Here is a 27127-nt window from a genome sequence, read left to right on the forward strand (position 1 = left end):
GGGCCCAATGTAATCACAAGGGTCTTTAAAGGTAGAAGAGTATGGCAGAAGAACATAGAGATGTGATGAAAGGATGGTGAGAAAGATGTAACATTGTTGGGGTTGAGATGGAGGAAGGGGGCCATGAGCCAAGGAATGTGGATTGTTCTCAAGAAACTGGGAAAAGTAAGGAAACGGATGTCACTACAGTTTCCAGAAACAAATAACACTCCCTTGAAACCTTGAATTTTGTCCACTGAGAGCCAGTGACACTTCTGGCCTACAGTACTGTAAGATAATAAATTTGTGTTGGGTTAAGCCACCAAGTTTAATGGTTATCTGTTATAGTAGAAATTTTAAACTAATAATAATTTTAAAAGGCCTATGTTCTACTCTTCTTTTAATTTTCCTTATTCCCCTACTATTTTCTTACTGGTTGAAAAATAATTAACTGCTTTACAAAACCAATCTGGGTTCTGTTTGAGCTGGCTATGTGAGCAAACCACATTACTAGAAATAATGTTTCAGGCACAAGCTTTTAAAAAATATCTATCATTAAAATATCAATTTTAGCCTTTGTAGTAATTTAATAACTTTCCCTACCTAAACCCTATAAAGTATCCTTTTCATTTATAATAAAGACCCCATTCTTGATCATGAATAAAATCTGTTATCACTCTGCGGTGAACCCACAGTCTGGACTCAAATCCTGTTGTGATCAGGATTTGCTTAACATTCTAATTCTTGACAGAATAGTGATGTTATGGGTTGAGTTGTACCCCCCAATTCATATGTTGAGGTACTAAACTCCAGTGCCTCAGAATGTGACTTTATTAGGAAATAGGGTCATTGCAGATGTAAATAGTTAAGCTAAGATGAAGTCATATAGGAGTAGGATGGGCCCCTAATGCAATATGACTGGTGTTCTTATACAAAGAAGAAATTTGGATACAAACACACACAAACATGTATAACACTATATAAAAATGAAGGCAGAGATTGAGGTGATGCTTCTGCAGGTCAAAGAATGACAAAGATTATCAGCAACCCACTAGAAGCTAGGGGAGAGGCAATGAACAGATTCTTCTTCACAGCCCTCAAAAGGAACCAACCTCATCAATCTGTTGACCTCAGATTTCTCACCTCCAAAAATATGAGACAATAAATTTATGTTGTTGTTTTTTATATTTTAACATCTTTATTGGAGTATAATTGCTTTACAATGGTGTGTTAGTTTCTGCTTTATAACAAAGGGAATCAGCTATACATATATATATATCCCCATATCTCCTCCCTCTTGCATCTCCCTCCCACCCTCCCTATCCCACCCCTCTAGGTGATCACAAAGCACTGAGCTGATCTCCCTGTGCTATGCGGCTGCTTCCCACTAGCTAATTATTTTATATTTGGTAGTGTATATATGTCCATGCCACTCTCTCACCCTGTCACATCTTACCCCTCCCCCTCCCCATATCCGCAAGTCCATTCTCTAGTAGGTCTGTGTCTTTATTCCCGTCTTGACACTAGGTTCTTCATGACCTTTTTTTTTTCCTTAGATTCCATATATATGTGTTAACATACTGTATTTGTTTTTCTCTTTCTGACTTATTTCACTCTGTATGACAGACCCTAACTCCATACATCTCATTACAAATACCTCCATTTCATTTCTTTTTATGGCTGAGTAATATTCCATTGTATATATATATTCCATTGTATATATGTGCCACATCTTCTTTATCCATTCATCCGATGATGGACACTTAGGTTGCTTACATGTCCTGGCTATTGTAAATAGAGCTGCAATGAACATTTTGCTACATGACTCTTTTTGAATTATGGTTTTCTCAGGGTATATGCCCAGTAGTGGGATTGCTGGGTCGTATGGTAGTTCTATTTTTAGTTTTTTAAGGAACCTCCATACTGTTCTCCATAGTGGCTGTATCAATTTACATTCCCACCAACAGTGCAAGAGTGTTCCCTTTTCTCCACACCCTCTCCAGCATTTATTGTTTCTAGAGTTTTTGATGATGGCCATTCTGACCGATGTGAGATGATATCTCATGGTAGTTTTGATTTGCATTTCTCTAATGATTAAAGATGTTGAGCATTCTTTCATGTGTCTGTTGGCAATCTGTATATCTTCTTTGGAGAAATGTCTGTTTAGGTCTTCTGCCCATTTTTGGATTGGGTTGTTTGTTTTTTTGTTATTGAGCTGCATGAGCTGCTTGTAAATTTTGGAAATTAATCCTTTGTCAGTTGCTTCATTTACAAATATTTTCTCCCATTCTGAGGGTTGTCTTTTGGTCTTGTTTATGGTTTCCTTTGCTGTGCAAAAGCTTTTAAGTTTCATTAGGTCCCATTTGTTTATTTGTGTTTTTATTTCCATTTCTCTAGGAGGTGGGTCAAAAAGGATCAGGCTGTGATTTATGTCATAGAGTGTTCTGCCTATGTTTTCCTCTAAGAGTTTGATAGTGTCTGGCCTTACATTTAGGTCTTTAATCCATTTTGAGTTTATTTTTGTGTATGGTGTTAGGGAGTGTTCTAATTTCATACTTTTACATGTACCTGTCCAGTTTTCCCAGCACCACTTATTGAAGAGGCTATCTTTTCTCCACTGTATATGCTTGCCTCCTTTATCAAAGATAAGGTGACCATATGTGCGTGGGTTTATCTCTGGGCTTTCTATCCTGTTCCATTGATCTATGTTTCTGTTTTTGTGCCAGTACAAAACTGTCTTGATTACTGTAGCTTTGTAGTATAGTCTGAAGTCAGGGAGCCTGAATCCTCCAGCTCCATTTTTCATTCTCAAGATTGCTTTGGCTATTCGGGGTCTTTTGTGTTTCCATACAAATTGTGAAATTTTTTGTTCTAGTTCTGTGAAAAATGCCATTGGTAGTTTGATAGGGATTGCATTAAATCTGTAGATTGCTTTGGGTAGTAGAGTCATTTTCACAATGTTGATTCTTCCAATCCAAGAACATGGTATATCTCTCCATCTATTTGTATCATCTTTAATTTCTTTCATCAGTGTCTTATAATTTTCTGCATACGGGTCTTTTGTCTCCTTAGGTAGGTTTATTCCTAGATATTTTATTCTTTTTGTTGCAATGGTAAATGGGAGTGTTTTCTTAATTTCACTTTCAGATTTTTCATCATTAGTGTATAGGAATGCAAGAGATTTCTGTGCATTAATTTTGTATCCTGCTACTTTACCAAATTCATTGATTAGCTCTAGTAGTTTTCTGGTAGCATCTTTAGGATTCTCTATGTATAGTATCATGTCATCTGCAAACAGTGACAGCTTTACTTCTTCTTTTCCGATTTGGATTCCGTTTATTTCTTTTTCTTCTCTGATTGCTGTGGCTAACACTTCCAAAACTATGTTGAATAATAGTGGTGAGAGTGGACAACCTTGTCTTGTTTCTGATCTTAGTGGAAATGGTTTCAGTTTTTCACCATTGAGGACGATGTTGGCTGTGGGTTTGTCATATATGGCCTTTATTATGTTGAGGAAAGTTCCCTCTATGCCTACTTTCTGCAGGGCTTTTATCATAAATGGGTGTTGAATTTTGTCGAAAGCTTTCTCTGCATCTATTGAGATGATCATATGGTTTTTCTCCTTCTATTTGTTAACATGATGTATCACGTTGATTGGTTTGCGTATATTGAAGAATCCTTGCATTCCTGGAATAAACCCCACTTGATCATGGTGTATGATCCTTTTAATGTGCTGTTGGATTCTGTTTGCTAGTATTTTGTTGAGGATTTTTGCATCTATGTTCATCAGTGATATTGGCCTTTAATTTTCTTTCTTTGTGACATCTTTGTCTGGTTTTAGTATCAGGGTGATGGTGGCCTCGTAGATTGAGTTGGGGAGTGTTCCTCCCTCTGCAATATTTTGGAAGAGTTTGAGAAGGATAGGTGTTAGCTCTTCTCTAAATGTTTGATAGATTTCGCCTGTGAAGCCATCTGGTCCTGGGCTTTTGTTTGTTGGAAGATTTTTAATCACAGTTTCAATTTCAGTGCTTGTGATTGGTCTGTTCATATTTTCTATTTCTTCCTGGTTCAGTCTCGGCAGGTTGTGCATTTCTAAGAATTTGTCCATTTCTTCCAGGTTGTCCATTTTATTGGCATAGAGTTGCTTGTAGTAATCTCTCATGATTGTTTGTATTTCTGCAGTGTCAGTGGTTACTTCTCCTTTTTCATTTCTAATTCTACTGATTTGAGTCTTCTCCCTTTTTCTCTTGATGAGTCTGGCTAATGGTTTATCAATTTTGTTTATCTTCTCAAAGAACCATATTTTAGTTTTATTGATCTTTGCTATTGTCTACTTCATTTCTTTTTCATTTATTCCTGATCTGATCTTTATGATTTCTTTCCTTCTGCTAGCTTTGGGTTTTTTTTGTTCTTCTTTCTCTAATTGCTTTAGGTGCAAGGTTAGGTTGTTTATTCGAGATGTTTCCTGTTTCTTGATGTAGGCTTGTATTGGTATAAACTTCCCTCTTAGAACTGCTTTTGCTGCATCCCATAGGTTTTGGGTCGTCGTGTCTCCATTGTCATTTGTTTCTAGGTATTTTTTGATTTCCCCTTTGATTTCTTCAGTGATCACTTCGTTATTAAGTAGTGTATTGTGTAGCCTCCATGTGTTTGTATTTTTTACAGATCTTTTCCTGTAATTGATATCTAGTCTCATAGCGTTGTGGTCAGAAAAGATACTTGATATGATTTCAATTTTCTTAAATTTACCAAGGCTTGATTTGTGACCCAAGATATGATCTATCCTGGAGAATGTTCCATGAGCACTTGAGAAAAATGTGTATTCTGTTGTTTTTGGGTGGAATGTCCTATAAATATCAATTAAGTCCATCTTGTTTAATGTATCATTTAAAGCTTGTGTTTCTTTATTTATTTTCATTTTGGATGATCTGTCCATTGGTGAAAGTGGGGTGTTAAAGTCCCCTACTATGATTGTGTTACTGTCGATTTCCCCTTTTATGGCTGTTAGTATTTGCCTTATGTATTGAGGTGCTCCTATGTTGGGTGCATAAATATTTATAATTGTTATAACTTCTTCTTGGATCCATCTCTTGATCATTATGTAGTGTCCTTCTTTGTCTCTTATAATAGTCTTTATTTTAAAGTCTATTTTGTCTGATATGAGAATTGCTACTCCAGCTTTCTTTTGATTTCCATTTGCATGGAATATCTTTTTCCATCCCCTCACTTTCATTCTGTATGTGTCCCTAGGTCTGAAGTGGGTCTCTTGTAGACAGCATATATATGGGTCTTGTTTTTGTATCCATTCAGCCAGCCTGTGTCTTTTGGTGGGAGCATTTAATCCATTTACATTTAAGGTAATTATCGATATGTATGTTCCTATTCCCATTTTCTTAAATGTTTTGGGTTTGTTATTGTAGGTCTTTTCCTTCTCTTGTGTTTCTTGCCTAGAGAAGTTCCTTCAGCATTTGTTGTAAAACTGGTTTGGTGGTGCTGAACTCTCTCAGCTTTTGCTTGTCTGTAAAGGTTTTAATTTCTCCATCAAATCTGAATGAGATCCTTGCTGGGTAGATTATTCTTGGTTGTAGGTTTTTCTCCTTCATCACTTTAAGTATATCCTGCCACTCCCTTCTGGCTTGCAGAGTTTCTGCTGAAAGATCAGCTGTTAACCTTATGGGGATTCCCTTGTGTGTTATTTGTTGTTTTTCCCTTGCTGCTTTTAATATGTTTTCTTTATATTTAATTTTTGATAGTTTGATCAATATGTGTCTTGGCATTGTTTCTCCTTGGATTTATCCTGTATGGGACTCTCTGTGCTTCCAGGACTTGATTAACTATTTCCTTTCCCATATTAGGGAAGTTTTCAACTATAATCTCTTCAAATATTTTCTCAGTCCCTTTCTTTTTCTCTTCTTCTTCTGGGACCCCTATAATTCGAATGTTGGTGTTTTTAATGTTGTCCCAGAGGTCTCTGAGACTGTCCTCAGTTCTTTTCATTCTTTTTTCTTTATTCTGCTCTGCAGTGGTTATTTGCACTATTTTATCTTCCAGGTCACTTATCCATTCTTCTGCCTCAGTTATTCTGCTATTGACCCCGTCTAGAGTATTTTTAATTTCATTTATTGTGTTTTTCATCGTTGCTTGGTTCCTCTTTAGTTCTTCTACGTCCTTGTTAAATGTTTCTTGCATTTTGTCTATTCTATTTCCAAGATTTTGGATCATCTTTACTATCATTATTCTGAATTCTTTTTCAGGTAGACTGCCTATTTCCTCTTCATTTGTTAGGTCTGGTGTGTTTTGACCTTGCTCCTTCATCTGCTGTGTGTTATTCTGTCTTCTCATTTTGCTTATCTTACTGTGTTTGGGGTCTCCTTTTCACACGCTGCAGGTCCGTAGTTCCCATTGTTTTTGGTATCTGTTCCCAGTGGTTAAGGTTGGTTCAGTGGGTTGTGTAGGCTTCCTGGTGGAGGGGACTAGTGCCTGTGTTCTGGTGGATGAGGCTGGATCTTGTCTTTCTGGTGGACATGTCCACGTCTGGTGGTGTGTTTTGGGTTGTCTGTGGCCTTATGATATTAGGCAGCCTCTCTGCTAATGGATGGGGCTGTGTTCCTGTCTTGCTAGTTGTTTGGCATAGGGCGTCCAGCACTGTAGCTTGCTGGTTATTGAGTGAAGCTGGGTCTTGATGTTGAGATGGAGATCTCTGAGAGATTTTTGCCGTTTGGTGGTACGTCGAGCTGGGAGGTCTCTTGTGGACCAGTGTCCTGAAGTTGGCTCTCCCACCTCAGAGGCACAGCCCTGATGCCTGGCTGGAGCACCAAGAGCCTGTCATCCACATGGCTCAGAATAAAAGGGAGAAAAAATGGAAAGAAAGAAAGAAAGAAAGAAGATAAAATGAAATAAAATAAAATAAAGCTATTATAATAAATAATAAGAAAAAAACTTATTAAGAAAATTTTTTTTTAATTTTCAAATATAAATTTATTAATTTTTTATAATACAAAATAAAAAATTATTAAGAAAAAAAATTTATTAAGAAAAAAATTTTTTAATTTTTTAAAATAAAAAATAAGAAAAAACTTATTAAGAAAAAAAATTTTTTAAGTAAAAAAAACAAAAACAAAAAAACGGATGGACTGAACCCTAGGACAAATGGTGAAAGCAAAGCTATACAGACAAAATCTCACCGAGAAGCATACACATATACACTCACAAAAAAAGGAAAAGGGGAAAAATTAATATATCCTGCTCCCAAAGTCCACCTCCTGAATTTGGGATGATTCGTTGTCTATTCAGGTATTCAACAGATGCAAGTACATCAAGTTGTTTGTGGAGTTTTAATTCGCTGCTTTTGACGCTGCTGGGAGAAATTTCCCTTTCTCTTCTTTGTTTGTACAGCTCGGTGGGTTCAGCTTTGGATTTGGACTTGCCTCTGCGTGTAGGTCGCCTGAGGGCGTCTGTTCTTTGCTCACACAGGACGGGGTTAAAGGAGTAGCTGCTTTGCAGGCTCTGGCTCACTCAGGCGGGGTGTGGGTAGGGAAGGGTACGGATGCGGAGCGAGCCTGCGGCGTCAGAGGGCGGCGTGACGTTGCAGCAGCCTGAGGCGCGCCAAGTGTTCTACCGGGGAAGTTGTCCCTGGATCACAGGACCCTGGCAGTGGCGGGCTGCACCGGCTCCCAGGAGGGGAGGTGTGGAGAGTGACCTGTGCTTGCACACAGGGTTCTTGGTGGCGGCAGCAGCAGCCTTAGCGTTTCATGCCCGTCTCTGGGGTCCGTGCTCATAGCCGTGGCTTGCTCCGGTCTCTGGAGCTCGTTTAGGCGGCGCTCTGAATCCCCTCTCCTCGCGCACCAGGAAACAAAGAGGCAAGAAAAAGTCTCTTGCCTCTTCGGCAGCTGCAGCCTTTTTCCCGGACTCCCTCCCGGCTAGCCGTGGCGCAGTAGCCCCTTTCAGGCTTTGTTCACGCCGCCAACCCCAGTCCTCTCCCTGCGATACGACCGAAGCCCGAGCCTCAACTCCCAGACCCCGCCCGCCCCGGCGGGTGAGCAGACAAGCCTCTCGGGCTGGTGAGTGCTGCTCGGCACCGATCCTCTGTGCGCGAATCTTTCCGCTTTACCCTCCGCACCACTGTGGCTGCGCTCTCCTCCGTGGCTCCGAAGCTTCCCCCCTCTGCCACCCGCAGTCTCCGCCCGCGAAGGGGCTTCCTAGTGTGTGGAAACCTTTCCTCCTTCACAGCTCCCTCCCACTGGTGCAGGTCCCGTCCCTATTCTTTTGTCTCTTATTTCTTTTTTATTTTGCCCTACCCAAGTACGTGGGGAGTTTCTTGCCTTTTGGGAGGTCTGAGATCTTCTGCCAGCGTTCAGTGGGTGTTCTATAGGAGCAGTTCCACGTGTAGATGTATTTCTAATGTATCTGTGGGAAGGAAGGTGATCTCCACATCTTACTCTTCCGGCATCTTGCCCAGACTCCCTATGTTGTTGTTTAAGCCACCCAGTTTGTGGTACTTTGTTATGGCAGCCCTAGCAAAGTAATACAAGTACTAAAGTGATTTGCTTGTATGTCGTCATTGAGCAAAGTTGCATGGATACCAACACCAAGCACAGTGATGTCTGCAACAACACATCAAATTCAAAGGCCTTCATAAGAAAGTCTAAGATTACTGAGATCAGATCTGCTCCAGAAACTTCAGTCTCTTTTGGTTGTTTATTGAAACTCAAGTGCCTACTTCTCTTTTGTAGGGATTTTTGCTTCATGACCATAAACTTGGCATTTTCAGAATGACCTTTAATAAAATCCCTCTTTCCTTCTGCATTATGAAACTCACTGAAATATATACACTGGAGTCTAAAGGAGACGAAATGTTAATATCTGCTTTATTAATAGTAAAGGTGGATTTAAGATGGTGGCTAGGTCTGGTGACCCAGCTGGGACTTTTCTGCGTCTTCCTAAATTTAGACGTATATCCAGTCCACCACATGGAGTTCTGACTCATAACGTCTCAATTCTAAGAGGTAGAATTCTACATGGAGTATGGGGCCAAGCTACAGCTTTGCCCCCATCTCAACAATTAAAGTCAATCCTTCCATGTGGAGGGTTTAGAGAGTGGTGGAACTAGTGTAGAGGCTGTCTCCCCTCTTTCATATATCTAGTGAAGGAAGAAAAATCCATGGTTAATAAAAGAATATTGACAGAATAAAAAAAAAAAACACATACTGACTTAGTATATTCAGGTTGCTATAACAAAACTACCATAACCTGGGTGTCTTATAAACAAAATAAATTTATTTCTCACAGTTCTAGAGGTTAAGGGGTCCAAGATCAAGGCATCAACATATTTAGTGTCTGGTGAGAGCCTGCTTCCTGGTTCAGAGATGGTCTCCTTCTTGCTGTTACCTCACATGGTAGAAGGGGAAAGGAAACTCTCTGGGGTCTCTTCTATAAGGGCACTAACCTCATTCATGAAGGCTCCACTTTTATGGCCTAATTACCTCCAAAAGTCTCTGCCTCCAAATACCAACACACTGGAGAGTATGTTTCAACATATGAACTTGGGGGGTTCAAATATTTAGTCTATACCACATATAAACAAGTGAACAAAACTAGACTGCATGTATTTTACACTGATAGTAAGGTCAGTCTCTGTCCTAAATGCTAATTTTCTCATTTAATCCTTACTAGAACATTATGCAGTAGGATACATAATAACTCTCCATTAAAGTTTTGTAAAGTGTTCAAATTATGTCCTTTATAGGAAAATAATCCAGTTCTGAGTAACCTTGCATTGAGTTGTCATGCCTCCTTCATCTCCTTCAATACAGGACACTTCCTCATTCCTTATTTTGTGATTAAGTGATTACAGATCACTTATTTTATAGAAAATTTCTCAACTTAGGTTTGATATTGTCTCATAAGGTTTAGTTTATTCGTCTTTTGGAGGAAGACCTCTTAACTAAAGTTCCATATTCTCATTACATTCTGTAAGATTGCACATGATTTTGTTTTTTCTCATTACAGTTGATTTTCACTTTGATCACTTGATGAAGGGGCTGTCTGCCAGGCTTCTCCACTTTAAAATTACTTTTTGTAATTAGTAAGCATTTTTTGATAGAGTTCCTAAAGTAGCTAAGTATCCTACTTCTTATCAGACATTTTTCTCTAACATCCCATGCTGGTTTTTCTCCTGCACAAAAGCATTCCTCAACCTGCCCTGTTCACCAGTACTTTGCCCCATGCCTGCATCTCTACTTGTGGACACCCTCCGCACTTGATCACGTTCCAATACTTTGCTCTGTACAACCATAGCTCTCCAATCCCCACCTTGGTTTGAACACTTATCTTATTCGGCTCCCCTAATGGTTTTGGGGCTGAATTGTTAAGAAAGGAAAAGGGAAGAAACAGGAATAATTATTCCAATATAAAGATAAAGGACAGTATAATATGATGGAAGAGAATTGAGATGTGGATACTTGATTCAAGCTAATTTACTACTTTCTTCCACAGACTAATTGAGTGCTGGAGAGACAATAATGAAAAATAGACCCTCCATAGTGTTAGATCAAAATATGATATTTTAACCCCTGCTTTACAGTGTACATGGTATTTTATCTTAGAAAAATTCCTTTTCCTCTCCCAGCAACAGTTGCCTCAGTTGAAAAATGAAAGGTTTTCCTGAGGATTCTCCATAGTCTTTTATTGCTATGATATTGTTTGTTTTACTGAAGGTCGGTGAAAAGGCCCTTGATATAGAAGCTCTGTTTCTTCCTACCAGCATTTATGGTTTTCATTGCGCTTTTTAAAGAGCTGTCTCATTTCATATCCAAATTAAGGTACTGATAGTGTTGAAAAAATCAATTCTTTATCATTATTCTTGCAGTTGAATACCTCTCTGACTTATGACTTCATTATATCAAGTAGAACTGGGACCTGTTATTAGATTTTCATCTTGTAGTGGGAGGAAAGTCTAGGGTACATGAAAATTCAATTATGCATTTAGCAACTGAGGAAATAACTACAGGATGAATCTGTGGACCCACTGTGACTTAAATGTAGGCATGAAACTGTATCACCTGGCTGCCAGAAGACTACGTATTGACTAGTGGACCATCATGGCATCTTGGGTTTGCAAGGATTTGTCAATTTAGTATCAGTTTAAGTCCTTCAGTGCATTGTCACATCACCTCAGTAAATGGCTGCAGTTCCCTTTGGAGAATTCTTGGGGGAACATTTAAAGTACAAAGTTGCAACACTTTTGAGGAGCTTTTCTCAATGGATCCAACCTTCAAGCAAGGTATTGTGGTCTGTGATCTGAGTTAAAAGCTAGAAATCTCCATTTAGGCCATCAGGCTGATAGTTGCTGCTATATATACTGTGGTAGGTTTAAATCATCATAAATAGACTGTTGGTTGAAATATAGAAATTCAGGAGTAAATGGAGACCATGTCATTAGAACTGGAGGAAAGAAGTTTCTTGCTATATAGTAGCAGGAAGCTTAGCAGAATTGCATCCTACAGTTATGTGAAAAGCAAAACGTGTCAGTGATTACCTTGGATATTTAGCTAGGAAGATTTATATGTAAAATGCTGAAGAAATGTTCTAGATTATTCTCGTTGCTAATAGTAAAATAAGAGATAAATTGAGGGAAGAACTGTTAAGTGATAAAGAACCAGAACTTGATGATTTGGGAAATTCTTAGCCTATACAGATTGCCAAAGATATGAAAATTAAAAGATTCACTGTTAGAAAAATGTATTTTACAGAGAAAGCCAAGTGTGTAGATGAAAAATCCCTTGCTAGTGCCTCAGAAGAATCAATAGGTCAAAGCATTCTATCACAGAGAGGGCTTTTTAAAGAGATTAGGCATGTGATTCAGGGATCCCTAAAGCTATCTCAGCAGAAGCCAGGAATAGAGATAAAATTATCCAGGAACGATCTGTAGAGGAGCCTTGTGCCTAATGGAATGAATCCCATGACATATATGGGAGACTTGCAGAGTTCTTAAGAATCATCTAACAGCAGTGACACTGCCAGCTTAAACTGAAAGGGATAAAGAGAAAACAAAACGGAAGGATGCAAGACTCACAAAATTTTACAGGTAGTAAACAGGCTGATAAAACTACTCAGCTTCAAACATGTACTATCCTTCATTAAATAGAAATGACGACTCTGAAATTGGAGCCACAGACTCGGAGGAGCCCTGATCCAAAAAAGATTATTCTCAGACCTTGAAACCTAATGGAGTTTGCCCAGCTGGATTTCAGAATTGCTTGAGAATGATGACTACTTTTGGCCTTCCACTTTCCCCCTTTTTAACAGAAATGTTTATAATTTTTATCTTATGTCTGTCCAGCCTTTTTGTTTGGAACAGATAAATTTTCTAGTTTTATAGCTCTGCAGATGGAGAAGAATTTTGCCTGATGTTGGATCATAGTCAAGAGTCTCACCCTTACCTGATTTTAATGATTTAGTTGATGAAATTTGAGACATCTGAGTTAATGCTATGTAGATGAGATTTTGAACTTTGAGTTGATGTTGTTAGACTTGAAGTTGAGACTTGTGGAAATATTGGGATGAGGTGAATGAATGTATTTGGCATGTGGGACAGACATAGTCCGTGTATTGACTCTGGTTAACTAAATAACACCCTCCCTACAAAATCTCTGTGTCCGAATCCCTTGAACCTGTGAATATGCTACCTTACATGGCAAAAGGGACTTTGTATATATGATTAGATTAAGACTGTGGAGATGGGCAAATTATTCTGTATTATCCAGGCAAATCCAGTGTAATCACAGGGTCCTTATAAGGAAAGGAGATGGAACAGAGTCAGAGAAGGACATGTGACCATGGAAGCAGAGAGAGAGAAGATGTGATGATGGAAGCAGAGGTCAGAGTAGAGGAAGAGAGAGAGAGATAAAGAATCTATGCTACTGGCCTTGAAGATGGAGAAAGGGCCCATGAGCCACATTATAGGTGGACTGAAGAAATTGGAAAAGCCAAGGAACAGATTCTTCTCTAGAGCCCCTATAAGAAATGCAGCCCTGCCAAACCCTGATTTTAGGACTTCTGACCTCCTTGACTGTAGTGTAATACATTTGTGTTCCTTAAAGTCACTAAGTTTGTGATAATTTGTTAAAGCAGCAATGAGAAATTAATACATACATCAATTAATACTTAAAAATGCTGCCCATTTTTCATTCCTAGGGACACTGTAATTGGTTAGTTATTGCTAAACATCTCAGGGGTCGAGACATTCTGATTACCACTTTGTCTCTGCTCCCCATGATGATAAATGTGACAGCTGTGTCAATAGTACTGATGCACTCACTGACAATCTCTGCTGTTTCACAATCTCATTAGCACCATTGGCATCAAGGATAACTTCTCTATGGTGGCATCTCCTGCTGTTCTACCCAGCCTACAGAGGTAGCTCTCAATGTCCTTTTCTGGGATATTGATGCTCCCTCGCTAGTTATTTGTCTATGCCTTAGTGAAGGAAATATTCTCTAGACCCTCTTGGAACATGTAAATGGCAGGGGGTTGGGGCTATATAGTTCATCTACAATGAATGAACTCAAATATTCCTATCTTACAAAGCTGTTATATTCTATCCTCTACATTATGACAGGGAGTTCTAGCGTCTCAACTTCATTAAATTTAGGCCAGTCACTATCGAACTCTAATTTCAGACAGTCAGCCTTATACATTTTTAAACTTCCATCTCTATAATGTAACACACAAAACCCAGAATCTCTGGTTAAGTGCAATCATGAGGAAATTTGGTCAAATTAGATGTAAATATTCTATTTTCCTTGGACTCTTAGAATCTATCCCCACATATAGTCAATGTGCTTTGTACCATATATTTTGTGACAATATACCTTAGAAGAAATATTTTAATTATATTTTGAGTATAAACTACTTCTTCTAGAGTCAGACTTTGTATATTTTTCCCCCTGGAACATACTTAAATCTGACTCCAGTTAAGAATCTAGTGGCAGGAATTAATTGTGTTGAGTCTTGAAGAGAATAGGCACTTCCTTACAAGATAACTACCCCAGGTTGGGTTACTGCACGGTATCCAAGGAAGAGAAGACTAATATACTCAGACCCAAGAGGGTGGTACGGTTCTACTTAGAAGGGAGTCTCGGGGCCTGGAAGTTCAAGATTATCAATTTTATCTACTTAGAAGGGAGTCTCGGGGCCTGGAAGTTCAAGATTATCAATTTTATCTAAGTTCATCTGGATGTTCTTATTCCAAGTATCATAGTTTCAGTACTTTCCCAGTCAATTCTTTTTGCCTGTTTTTCACATTAGAGGATTGGTGAGGCTGTGAATTGGTAACATGTTGGATTCCATGGGAAGCAAAGTTTCAGATGGAGATCACCATGCAGTAGTTATTAGAGAATGCTTTTGGCATCAACATTTTTGGGAAGTAGTGGGAAGAAGCAAGACTGGGCCACAGCTAACCTATGAGAAGCTTTGAAGCTGAACCACCTCTTCAGTATTACACCAAGTGGAAATCAGAGGACCTGGTCTTTATATAACAGCATCAGTCACTGGAGATGTAGAATGTCTCTGGAATGAGGCAAGGCCTTAGGAAAGGCATTTTTCTTCAGTCAAGGTATTCTCTAAGAGAATGCTACAGCTGAGGTCCCTCAAGCACTCAGAGCAGCTGGGAGACTCAGGTCTTCATTCCTCAAGGGAGATTTGGGTGGTACATCACAGCATCTACCAAAGAAATCAACTTATATAACACACACAATTACAATTTTGGTGAGATCAGCCTTGAAGCTCCCAAACTAAGAGATCCTCTTAAGGCCACCATAGAAACTTTCTATCTTCCTGACTAAGACTTAAGATAAGAGTTTAAAGACTTATGCTTACTCTTTTTATTTTTCTCCCTTAGAGTTTTAGTGCAGTCAAGAGAATATCTCATTCTGCTGTCCTTGTAGTCATTTCTGCCTACAAGGTAGTTAATAGCATAATAGCTTCTTGGTCCCTCAAGGAACTTGTTTCAGTAAGGACATTATCACCATCAACCAGAGATGATAATTTAATTAATAATGATGCCATTGCATGACATGGATCCTTCACATCCTCTTTCTCATTTTCACAAAGCTCAATTCCTGTTAAGTCCAAGGACACAATCAAACCAATCACAAAAAGCCCATCATTTATTGTCTGGGTCCTGGGACCCTCCTGGTATGAATTTTTATATCAGTTAGTATTTCTGTTAGGAGATAGAAATTTAATATAAAAGAGAATTTAATACAAATAATTGTTTACCAAGATTGGAGAACCGGAAGAGCAAAAAGCGAACATCAAGTTAACGCAGAAGTGGTAACTGCAGAAAGCAGTTTTGTCTTCAGAATCAGGGAATGGAAGGAAAAGACTAGGATTATTAGAATTTAGAGATTTAGAGGAGGGTTCCTGCAGAGCTGGGATTCCAATCTAGAGGAGGGTTGTTGTCCTACTGGTGCTAGGACCACAGCATCTTGTACAAGAGCCCTTGCCAAGCTGGGCATCAGACAGATGATGCTGGCATCCTTACAGGAGTGTGATGAAGCTAGTTCTGAAATGTGGAGAAAAAAAATTATGCAGAATGGATCCAGGTGTTGCTGCCAGAGTAAAGGACAACTGATTGATGATAATAGCAAACAAAACAGAAAGCAGGGAATCCCTCCTCTGCTGACCTCCCATTCTCCCTCTAGCACTGCCCCACTGACAAAGCCAAACAGGGAACCAGCTGGCAAAAAGAAAATGTGATTTGCAGAATCTCAGCTCTAGTACTACAGAGAGAAGAATAGAGATGAGTTTGAAGCTAAGAGACAGCAACATAGCATCCTTTCATGAAGAAATCGTATAACAAATGTTAAGTTAAAATAGTGTATTTCTATATGCAAGAAACATTTCTTAGACACCTTTAATAGGATGTGAAAGTTGTTGACTCCCTTATCTCCCTTGCCCACCCCCTCCACTACAACTGCTCAAAATCAAAATACGTGGTTTTCACTTTCCCTTGCATTTGTAAGATGTCATTTCACTGACTTCTGACCTATGAGGACAAAATCACATGAATTAGAAGATGCAGTCTCACTTTTTCTTCTTCACCATTTCCTTCCATTCTGTGTAACTCAGATGTAAAACTCAAAGACCACTTATGGACTAAGAATTCACTAACTCAAGGATAGACTTAAGTGCTAAGACTGGCAGAGTAACAGCTAAGAGTTTGGGTACCAGATAGCACCTGTGAGCCACTGGATGTACTGCCTACATCCAGACTTCTTGTTTTGTGAGATAATAAACCTATATTTCTTTAAGCTGCTTCGCCCAGGTTTTCTATTATTACCTACAAGCTTTAATGAACCCAAATATTAATGAATGCAGTTGCATACGTTGTGAAAGATTCCGGTAATTTAGAGTAATCGATTTATAGTCTATTCTTGGAGACGTACATTTTACATGGTGAGATTTTTAAGAAAATCAGGGAGCATTTTTTTTAGTTGTAAGTCATAAATTAGTTAGGTAATCTTGGAAAATTACTAAATCTTTCTAGGTCTTAAATTTTCCCATCTGTAAAATTTGCTGTAGACTTTGATGAAATCAGATTATCAATTATAAAGTTTCCTCTTGCGTAGGGAAGGTTAGATAATAAGCTAATACTAAATTAACTGAGCCAAGAACCACAAAGCATCATTGATATACATAAAAATGGGGCAGAAAGTACAAAAAACAGCATATCATGCATAAGGTTAACTATATGGAAGGTACTACAACACCCCTGGGCTAGTATATAGTAAGTAACCAAGAACTCAATTGAAAAGCCAACCTTGGAATTCTGGTTTTAGCTCTAACATGTAAAGTGCTAAGAAGTTTTCATTCCCAATATTACAAGAAAAAAGGTAGAAAAACTGAGTATTGATGACTTTTCTTGGATGCAACAGAGAGCTGAAAGCACAGGGCAAACTGACACCCTGAAATCTGGAGAGACAGATGCACCCATGTAGATAATAAAGATCTGCTCTAGATTCGCAGAGCAAAAACTGCTGGAGTAACATATACATGGTAATTTTAAGGAATTTCTGAAAAGGAATTTCTGAAAACTGACTGTGAACTAGTGTGAGGGTAAGAAAGTCCTGAGGCCATAGTTTAGGGGTCCGCTACACTGACATGGGATTTTCACCCAGAAACACCACCAGTTTCTCACAGTGAGAATATGAGAAAGATTTCCTTATGGTCCCAGGAAGGGGAAGGAAAGAGTAAACATTGTTAAACACCTGCAGACTTACGTATTAAAACAGACAAACAAACAAAAACCCTATAATTCAGTGGAAAGGGTTTGAATAGAACACAATTCTGAAACCAGATCCCAGATGGAGGTTGGCTATTACTCCCAACTCAGCAGCACCAGCCTTCCTGTCTCCTTTAAGGGAGGAGAACACTAAAACAGAAATACACAAAACTTATAAAACATAGTTAAGACTTCTGATTTCAACTCCAAAATATAGTTTTTGGAAGTTGTCATTCCTGTCCTTACAACCAGAAAAAAAAAGTGAACAAACTGAAAATTAATGTCTTTTTTTTGGACCCATCAGAAAACTAAGACCACCAAGGCAAATCACACCTAAAATCTGGAGACAGGGGCAAATACAGAGTCACAGCTGAGATCAGTTTACCTAGAGTAGGGCAGTTACCAGATTAAGTCCTTTGGGCCCTGCTCAGGATTTCCAAGGCTCTTTGCCTCTGCAGGTGAGAGTTTTTTTGTTTTAAGTAGGTGAATAACAAAACCAGAAACTGAGGTCAACACAGCACAAGCTTTATTTGGTGGCCAAAGAATGGAAAAGTGGGAACTAAGTTTACAGATCAACTTCTCCCACCTGGTGAGACTGATTTAATTTTAAAGTGTAAAGACAAAGGGAGAAGGAGTGAGGCTAATGATGAGGAGGTAGATGCATTCTTCTACCTCGGAGGGGCCAGGGCTTCTTCTGAGGGAGTGGGATGCCACCTCCTTTTTTTTTTTTTTTTTTTTTTTCCACCTCCTTTTTTGGTCCTTAATGTCTGGTCCTGGTCATTGGTAGGTGTGTCATTTAGTACGCTAATGTAGTAAAATCAGCGTATAAGGAGACTCAGGGTCTGTTGGAGGTCAGGTTCACACCATCTTGGTCCCAGCTGGTTCCAACTGGTTTTGTTGTTGTTAGTTTGTAGCTTCCTTTTTTATCTCTGGACCTTTTAACTTAAAGATTTATGTTAACTCCAGCTAAAGGTGGGGAGTTGGCAGGTTTTGAGCAAGGACACTCCTGCTAACAGTGGAGGTTGGAGGATTGTGAGCAAAAACCTGGAGCAGCTCTGGCAACAGGGCTGCTATAGTCACAAACTGTTAGGAACATTTACATAGTCATTTTGACAAATTGCTGGAGGCCGAGTGCGGACTGGTGTAAGAGTGAGAAACTCTTGCAGGGCAGGGGGTGGGGGGGGTGGGGGGTGGTATCAGTCTCAGTTGGCCCTTACTGTTCCTGGCTTTTACCTCCAGAAACCTCACCTGATTCTTAGGGAGTGAAAAACCAAAAATGATACCCTTGAGGCTGAGGCAAGGGGAAGGGAAAAGTAAAACTGTTAAATACTTCCAGAGCATTCTCCACAACAAAGACCAACTCTCAAGGTAAAACTACTCTAATAGAAGCTTATCTGACCTGAGAGACTACCATTTCTCAGTCTCCAGCCCCCTCTAATCTCCCTGTTTCACATAAGAAGAAAAAGGAGAAGCTAAGGTATACTCCTTAAAGCCACTATCCAGGTACACAGTCCCTCTACAGAACTGAGATTCAGTCATAAGATAATAGAGCACTGAACCTCTCCCAGGCCTTCCTGCCACCAATAGGGCTCCAGTATACAAACAGAGGATTAAAGCTTACAGGGCTGCAAAATGCAGACTCTATTTAAGGAGCTGTCAAGCAATTTTAAAGACAACGGGTGGGGAAAATTAAAAAAAATAAAGACAAAGATTCTAGAGGAATTTGAAGCCTCTAGAACCTACAGCTGTAGCAAAAACTAAACTTAGTCCAGCACTAGCCAGATAAACATACTTCAGTTTCTACTACTTGAAATACCATGTTCTTCTTCCAACAGTAAGTTGGAACATACAGTAGCAATTAACAAAAAACAGTCTGAAAGTATAAAAAATCATCAAATCTGACTCAGATATGAAGATTTTGGAATTATCAGGCAGGGAATTTCCAATAACTATAATTAAGGTTAAGAACTCTAATAGAAAAAGTAAGACTTCCCTGGTGGCACAGTGGTTAAAAATCTGCCTGCCAATGCAGGGGACACAGGTTCAAGCCCTGGTCTGGGAAGATTCCACATGCCACGGAGCAACTAAGCCCATGCACCACAACTACTGAGACTGCGCTCTAGAGCCCGGGAGCCACAACTACTGAGCCCATGCACCTAGAGCCCGTGCTCCACAACAAGAGAAGCCACCACAATGAGAAGCCCACGCACCACAACGAAGAGTAGCCCCCACTCGCTGCAACTAGAGAAAAGCCTACGCACAGCAACGAAGACCCAACCCAGCCAAAAATAAATAAATTAATTAATTAATTAAAAAAAAAAAAAGAAAAAGTAAATAACATGCCTACTGAAAGAACTCCCAATGGCCAAAGCTGGCACAAATTTGAGCTACAAAATTAATAATGTATGAATTATATTACAAAGTACAAAATAAATATCAATGATAAAAATGATTTAGTAAATGATTGAATAAATACGTAAATGGGGGAGAATAGACAAATCTGCCATATAGAGAGTTCCAAATAATTTACATACATACTTACCCCTCAACGAGGTGGAGCATCACTCCTACCTCATAAGTATGAGCTGTGGATAATGACCTTCTTCCAAGGAATACCGTATTGATAGGGGAAAAAAGTAACCATACAGTGGAGAAACTAAAAAACACCAGTTCAACCAGTCTCTCAAAGGCAATATCCATAATGATAAGTCCTGTTGATAGCATATGCCTTTGACATGATGTTATGAGAATGGCACTTTACCTCTGTGGTTTTCTTCACAAAAACGCAGACCTCAGTCTGATCATGAGAAGAATATCAGAAAATTCTTCTTGAAGGACATTCTACAAAATACCTGACTGCTAATCTTCAAAAGTCTCAAGGTCATCAAAAAAGGGGAAGTCTGAGACACTGTCACAGAGAGCCAAAGAAGACATGGCAACTAAATTTAATATGATGTGAAATAGAAAAAGGACATTAGGTACAAACTAAATAAATGTGAATGAAACATGGACTTTAGTTAATAATAATGTATTAATGTTGGCTATTTAATTGTGACAAATGTACTATACTAATACAAAATGTTAACTATTGGGGAAACAAGGTTGGAGTACATGAGAATTCTTCTCTCGTTGTTTTTTTTTTTTTTTTGGTAAATCTAAAACTATTCTATTTTTATTTTTTTTATTTTTCTTTTTTTAACATCTTTATTAGAGTATAATTGCTTTACAATGGTGTGTCAGTTTCTGCTTTGTAACACAGTGAATCAGTTATACATATACATATGTTCCCATATCTCTTCCGTGTTGCATCTCCCTCCCTCCCACCCTCCCTATCCCACCCCTCTAGGTGGTCACAAAGCACGGAGCTGATCTCCCTGTGCTATGCGGCTGCTTCCCACTAGCTATCTGTTTTACTTTTGGTAGTGTATATATGTCCATGCCACTCTCTCACTTTGTCCCAGCTTACCCGTCCCCCTCCCCGTACCCTCAAGTCCATTCTCTAGTAGGTCTGTGTCTTTATTCCCATCTTGCCCCTAGGTTCTTCTGACCATTTTCTTTTTTTTTAGATTCCATATATATGTGTTAGCATATGGTATTTGTTTTTCTCTTTCTGACTTACTTCACTCTGTATGACAGTCTCTAGGTTCATCCACCTCACTACAAATAACTCAGTTTCATTCCTTTTTATGGCTGAGTAATATTCCATTGTATATATGTGCCACATCTTCTTTTTTTTTTTTTAAACATCTTTATTGAAGTATAATTGCTTTACAATGGTGTGTTAGTTTCTGCTTTATAACAAAGTGAATCAGTTATACATATACATATGTTCCCATATCTCTTCCCTCTTGCATCTCCCTCCCTCCCACCCTCCCTATCCCACCCCTCTAGGTGGTCACAAAGCACTGAGCTGATCTCCCTGTGCTATGCGGCTGCTTCCCACTAGCTACCTATTTTACATTTGGAAGTGTATATATGTCCATGACACTCTCTCACCCTGTCACATCTCACCCCTCCCCCTCCCCATATCCTCAAGTCAATTCTGTAGTAGGTCTGTGTCTTTATTCCCGTCTTGCCACTAGGTTCTTCATGACCTTTTTTTTTTTTTCCTTAGATTCCATTTATATGTGTTAACATACTGTATTTGTTTTTCTCTTTCTGACTTACTTCACTCTGTATGACAGACTCTAACTCCATCCACCTCACTACAAATACCTCCATTTCATTTCTTTTTATGGCTGAGTAATATTCCACTGTATATATGTGCCTTATCTTCTTTATCCATTCATCTGTTGATGAACACTTAGGTTGCTTCCATGTCCTGGCTATTGTAAATAGAGCTGCAATGAACATTTTGGTATATGACTCTTGTTGAATTATGGTTTTCTCAGGGTATTTGCCCAGTATTGGGATTGCTGGGTCGTATGGTAGTTCTATTTGTAGTTTTTTAAGGAACCTCCATACTGTTCTCCATAGTGGCTGTATCAATTTACATTCCCACCAACAGTGCAAGAGGGTTCCCTTTTCTCCATACCCTCTCCAGCATTTATTGTTTGTAGATTTTTTGATGATGGCCATTCTGACCGGTGTGAGATGATATCTCATTGTAGTTTTGATGGTAAATCTAAAACTATTCTAAAATAAAAAGTCTATTTTCAAAAGTCAACCTACTTAAAGATTATCATAGTCTGAAATATTCAACAGGCTGTTTGTAAGTTTGTTGGGAGCATTATTTTCTTTGAGACATTTTTCTTTCTGTTTAAATAATTTGTAAAGAAATTATTCTTGGCTCTGAAAAATAAGAGAAAAACAAGGTAAAAGAAGATGATGTCCCTATGAAGTCAACATTTTATTTGGTGGAGGGTAGTGAGAAGAAGGGATCCAGGAGAAAACCCATAAATCACAGTAACATATACTCTGGCAAAAATAACATGTAAATGCAAAATTTACAATGAAGTTAAAATTCAATGAGATGATAGACTGTGACTGAGTGTCTATTCTTGATAAAGTGATCATGAAAGTTCTCTCTGATACACATTGAACTGATATCTGATTTTTTAAAAAGCCAGCCATGTAAAAATTACAGTGAGTAGTAATTTCAAAGAGTAGAAACAGATGCTGCATAGACACTAAGGTGGGAATGAGCTTGTGATATTTGAAAAGTGTAAGAATGGCAGTGTGTCTGGAGAAAAATGGGAAAGACAGAGAGGAGGCAGATAGGACAAGAAGGAGAGAGAGAAAAAGAGGAAGGGGCAGGATGGAGAGAAAGAGAAGAAGGAAGATATGAATGAGCTCAAAGATGTGGGCCAAAGATAGGTTATGTTACAGTCAGGAAAGCAATATGTGCATTTCATTCTTGAGTGCAATGGGTAACTTTTTAAGAATTGTAAGCAAGAGTATTAAGTAGCTCCAAACTAGTCCATTTTGGACTCTTGTGCCCTTTTTGGAAAAAAAAAAAAAAAAAAAACAACTCATTATGTCTCATCTTTTCTTGACCATTGCCAATGCTTATCAGAATTTTTGTGTCTTCTTTACCCCTTTGAAAGCAAAGAAATAACAAGGCTGGTTAGAATTACATGTATAACAAGAGTAAATAGGCTTCAAAGGGGTTCTTAAGTTCATGAGGTTTAGTGAATTAATTATGATACAATTTGGCCACTCATAAATATATTTTTAATTGGCTTTCTGTGTGGGCCCTTTGGTGATTTTTTAAAAAACAATTAAGATTCACATGGTAGGCTACCCCTATGTCAAAGTCAAGTATTATTATTTTTAAATGGCTTCTTTACTTTGAAGAATATGTGTATTTTCCCAAAGGCTGATACATATTACCCAATATTTTTCTTATTTTACTCACTAGACCGGTGGAAACTGGTTTTATTCAAAAAGTCAAAGACCTTTAATAAGATTTAAGGTATCCAAAATAGCAAAAATACACTCCTTAGGGGTCACTGGCTAAATATCTTTGAGAATCAAACTTGAGGTGGAACATCAAGGTTCAAAAGAAAAATTTTACTGAGATTTAATTGGAAGAAATACAGCAAGGCAGAAATTACAAATCAGGAAAACTGGAAAAGGGTAATGAGTTTGATTGTGTGTTAAATGAGTAGTGATTTTTACTGTAAACTGTGGATAATGTGTTGCTCTAAATAGCATATGTTTATGTGATGCCCAGTGCTTGTCAGTACCATGGCAAGACTAGGCTGATGCCCCTTAATCTGGTAACCCCTCCTGGGCTACTGAGAGGTAGTTCCAGAGAGCTCTAATCATTCCTTAAACAACTGAACCTAAACTCACAAAAGTAAGTCTTATTTAAATGCAGCCTCAGGGTAACCGCACTACTAGAGATGCATGGTATTTTCTTTGCATTCTTCATTTCCTTCTGGTTTTAAGCATTTGGTAAATTGGATACAATAGTGTCTTTCACAGGATCATCTTATTTTAATTTTGTCCAGAAATCATCATCATATATATCTCTTCTGAAGGGTTAGGCAACCAACTCCAATATCTTCTAAGCCTTGGTAGCTTTCTTTATTTATTTATTTATTTATATCTACATTCCTTAAATCCTTAGGAAGGATGAATATATAGTATGTGATTCTTTGTAAGGGATATATGCATTCTGTCGAATACTTTATGATCTTTCTAAGGCTTATAAAGCAGTTTAAAAATGCTAATACCCATCAAGAGAGTCTTTCACAATAGTATTCTATTTGGATCAGTATACAACTATCTATGTAATATTGCTACTGATAATCTACCATTATCTGGAGAATTGCACATGAAATCATAGACTACTTGAGTGGTAGAGTCTGGCCCAGGTTATCTAACCTATTCTTGAATTCCTCTAGTAGTAGCATACATATTACTTCCCTAGGTTACTCATGCTTCCTTGGTATAGAACTTATTGTAACAAACGGTATTTTCCAAATTTTCTTATTATCCCTTAGAGACTCATTCACCTAGACCAGCATTAATGTTGCCATGTTGAGTGTCATCCTGATGATTTTTTTTTTCTAGTCTAATACTTTCTTTAAAAAATTCCTTACATGATTTGGTAGAAAGTTCTCAGACAAGTGAAAATAAATTATTTGCGGAGAAAATTTGGAACTCTAAAGTACATACATATAGTGTCTCAACAAAGTGGAATTTATGGACCAAGAATTTTACTTTTACACCTGAAATCATCCTTAATGTTCTTTTTAGCGTAGTCTGATTTCTCTCACTTTATCACTTATATCTAGGTATTTTCTGCTAATCTTTCCATTTGCTCACCCTAAATCTAAGTTTAGTTCATCCTGTTGGTAGTTGAATTTTTGGAATAATTTCTGTTAAGCAATTTCCTAAAACAATTTAGAAAGCGCACCGTCATCTTTTAGCAGATTCAATCTCATCATGTGTTTAAGCTGAGCATCGGATACCCTTAATGAGTCGCATGGAAAGGTTGTAGTCTGGCTCAGTAACTGTGCTTCAGCAACATAAATTGTAGTGAAACGTAGAGCAAAAGAATCCAGGAATTGGCACTGACCAGAATTCTCTTACAAAAAAAATAATCTTCAGTCAATTACTCTGAATTATAAGCACAAAGTACTCAGTATCTCATTTTATGAGCTTCAGCAAGAACTTGATAATAAATTTAAATTGATTCAGGGAATTTATTTTGAGGAATATAAAGTGTCTTACGTATCACAGCTCAGATGTTCCAAACTAGGATCATGTCTGTGTTCAGATAAAAATATTTGGAAATAAATTTGATCTTTACCAGCTGCTAAAGAGAGCCTTTATGGTGATTAGCATTTATTAACCTTGTACTATATGCTAGACAGTATGTTTACTATGGTAAATATTGTCAAACACACACACACACACACACACACACGGGTGTCTAGTTTTTTCTATTAGTTCTCCAAACAATTTCACAGAGGAGAGTTGGACCCAGACATACAGTTATTTGCCTAAGGTAAAGCAATGGTTACCAAATTATTAATTTAATGAAAGAAATGGCATTTTGAGAAAATAGATATTTCAAGGGATGTACAAAGAGATTGTCTTTCATCAAAGACATTTTCACATCATAACCAAGAAACATTCCATTTTTAATGAAAATAAAAATGCACCAAAATGGGTCAAATTTTTATTTTTTATTAGCACTCATTATGAAATCAAATGCTCATTCTAGTGGTAGCGTGAAAAATGCCTAACTTTGCCAGCTTTCCACATTTTTCCATGTACCAGTGTTTACACGGGTGCTCTGTTTAATGACCCAACTGTCATTGCGAGGTAATCAGTCTGCTACATGGTGGCCTCTTTTAGTGGGAGGAAGAAAGGATGTCATTGATCTAAGTAGGGGGAAATTTTGTGCTTCCTCATTAGCCAGACTCTTGGATGATATGCCTCTGAACCTTAACATCATAGAGCTAGATATGACAAAAGTTGTCAGCTAGAATGAGGCCTGAAGCTTTCAAAAAAAAAAAAAAAAATGAAGCCAAAGAAGATTAGTTTTGCCTTATATTTACAAAATAAATTATCGACTAAAAGGACAATATAAAAATTAATTTATAAATTTTCCAAATATCTAAGAATTTGAAAATAGGTGGTGAATAAAACATTTTTGCAGTTGAGTTTTCATTTTTATTTTTGAGCTTGGATTTTGGTACCTAAAAGTCATATTTGTCTGTCTGACTGCATTTTGACTGATGCATTTTTCAATTCATTTTTTTCTTTTTTTCAAAATGTAACTAATGATTCTAGGTAAGTGTTATCTTTCAAAACCCATATGGCAAAATTTTCTAGATAACCAGTGAAAGATAAAATCGTATTCTTGTATAAGGCAGTTCTAACAGTTAAGTGTGAATAGCAGGTACATACTTCATGCCCATGGGAGAAAGACCCCATAATTTAAATCTGGAAGACGTAAATACAGTCTGTCAAACACTAGATAAAATATAAAGACAAGAACATTAATATACTTAATCTTTGTGATTCTCCTTAAAAATTGAATTCATCCTTAAAAATTGAATGAAGTGTTCAACAGGTCTCAGAAGCAAAGGGCACAGTTACTATTGAAAGGCAACTCAGTGGATAAATACTGTTCTTTACACAATTTATTTTATTCAGATTTTCTTTCTATAATATATCATTACACAATCACTTGTATACTTTATTTTAGTTCAATCTATGAACTGGGAGAAAAGGAACCAAACATTTAGTTCATAACAAGTCCTGATTTCTCCCTTAAACTCCAAATCTGTATATCCATTTGCCTGAGCCCCTACTATATTTTAAATCTGTTCAAAACTGAGTTACTGATATTTTCTCCCAAACCAGCTATTCCTGTAATCTTTCTCACCTTAGTTAAAGACAACTCCATGCTTCCTGCTAACCAGGTTAAAAATTGTGGTTATCTTATTTCTTTTTCTTTCTCTTATAACTCATATCATTTCTGCCAGAATATCTCCAGAATTTGACCACTTCGTGCCACCCTTATCACTACCAGTCTGGACCATAGAGTCGTTATAGTTATTGCCATGCCCCTTAAAATTTCTTCCTGCCTCTGCCCCTGAAGCCAGAGTAATCATAGAATACTCTTCTCCCAAATAGATTCCTTTTTTTCTTAGACCTTAACTCAAAAGTCACTTTCTCTGTGGAGCTTTTCCTGGGCACCCTAACTAAATCCTCTTCCCCTTCTGTACTTTGTCTTATATTATACATGCACAGATATAGATGAAGATTTACATATATAATGTAGATAGATGTCACATATAGCTATAAATCATATATGTTATATATAACACATTTAACTTAGTGATTCTTTCTCATCCTCTAGAATATAACCTCTATCATGGTAAAGGTTTTGTTTATTAT

Source organism: Balaenoptera musculus, chromosome 8, assembly GCF_009873245.2.
Source record: "Balaenoptera musculus isolate JJ_BM4_2016_0621 chromosome 8, mBalMus1.pri.v3, whole genome shotgun sequence".
Taxonomy (NCBI): Eukaryota; Metazoa; Chordata; class Mammalia; order Artiodactyla; family Balaenopteridae; genus Balaenoptera; species Balaenoptera musculus.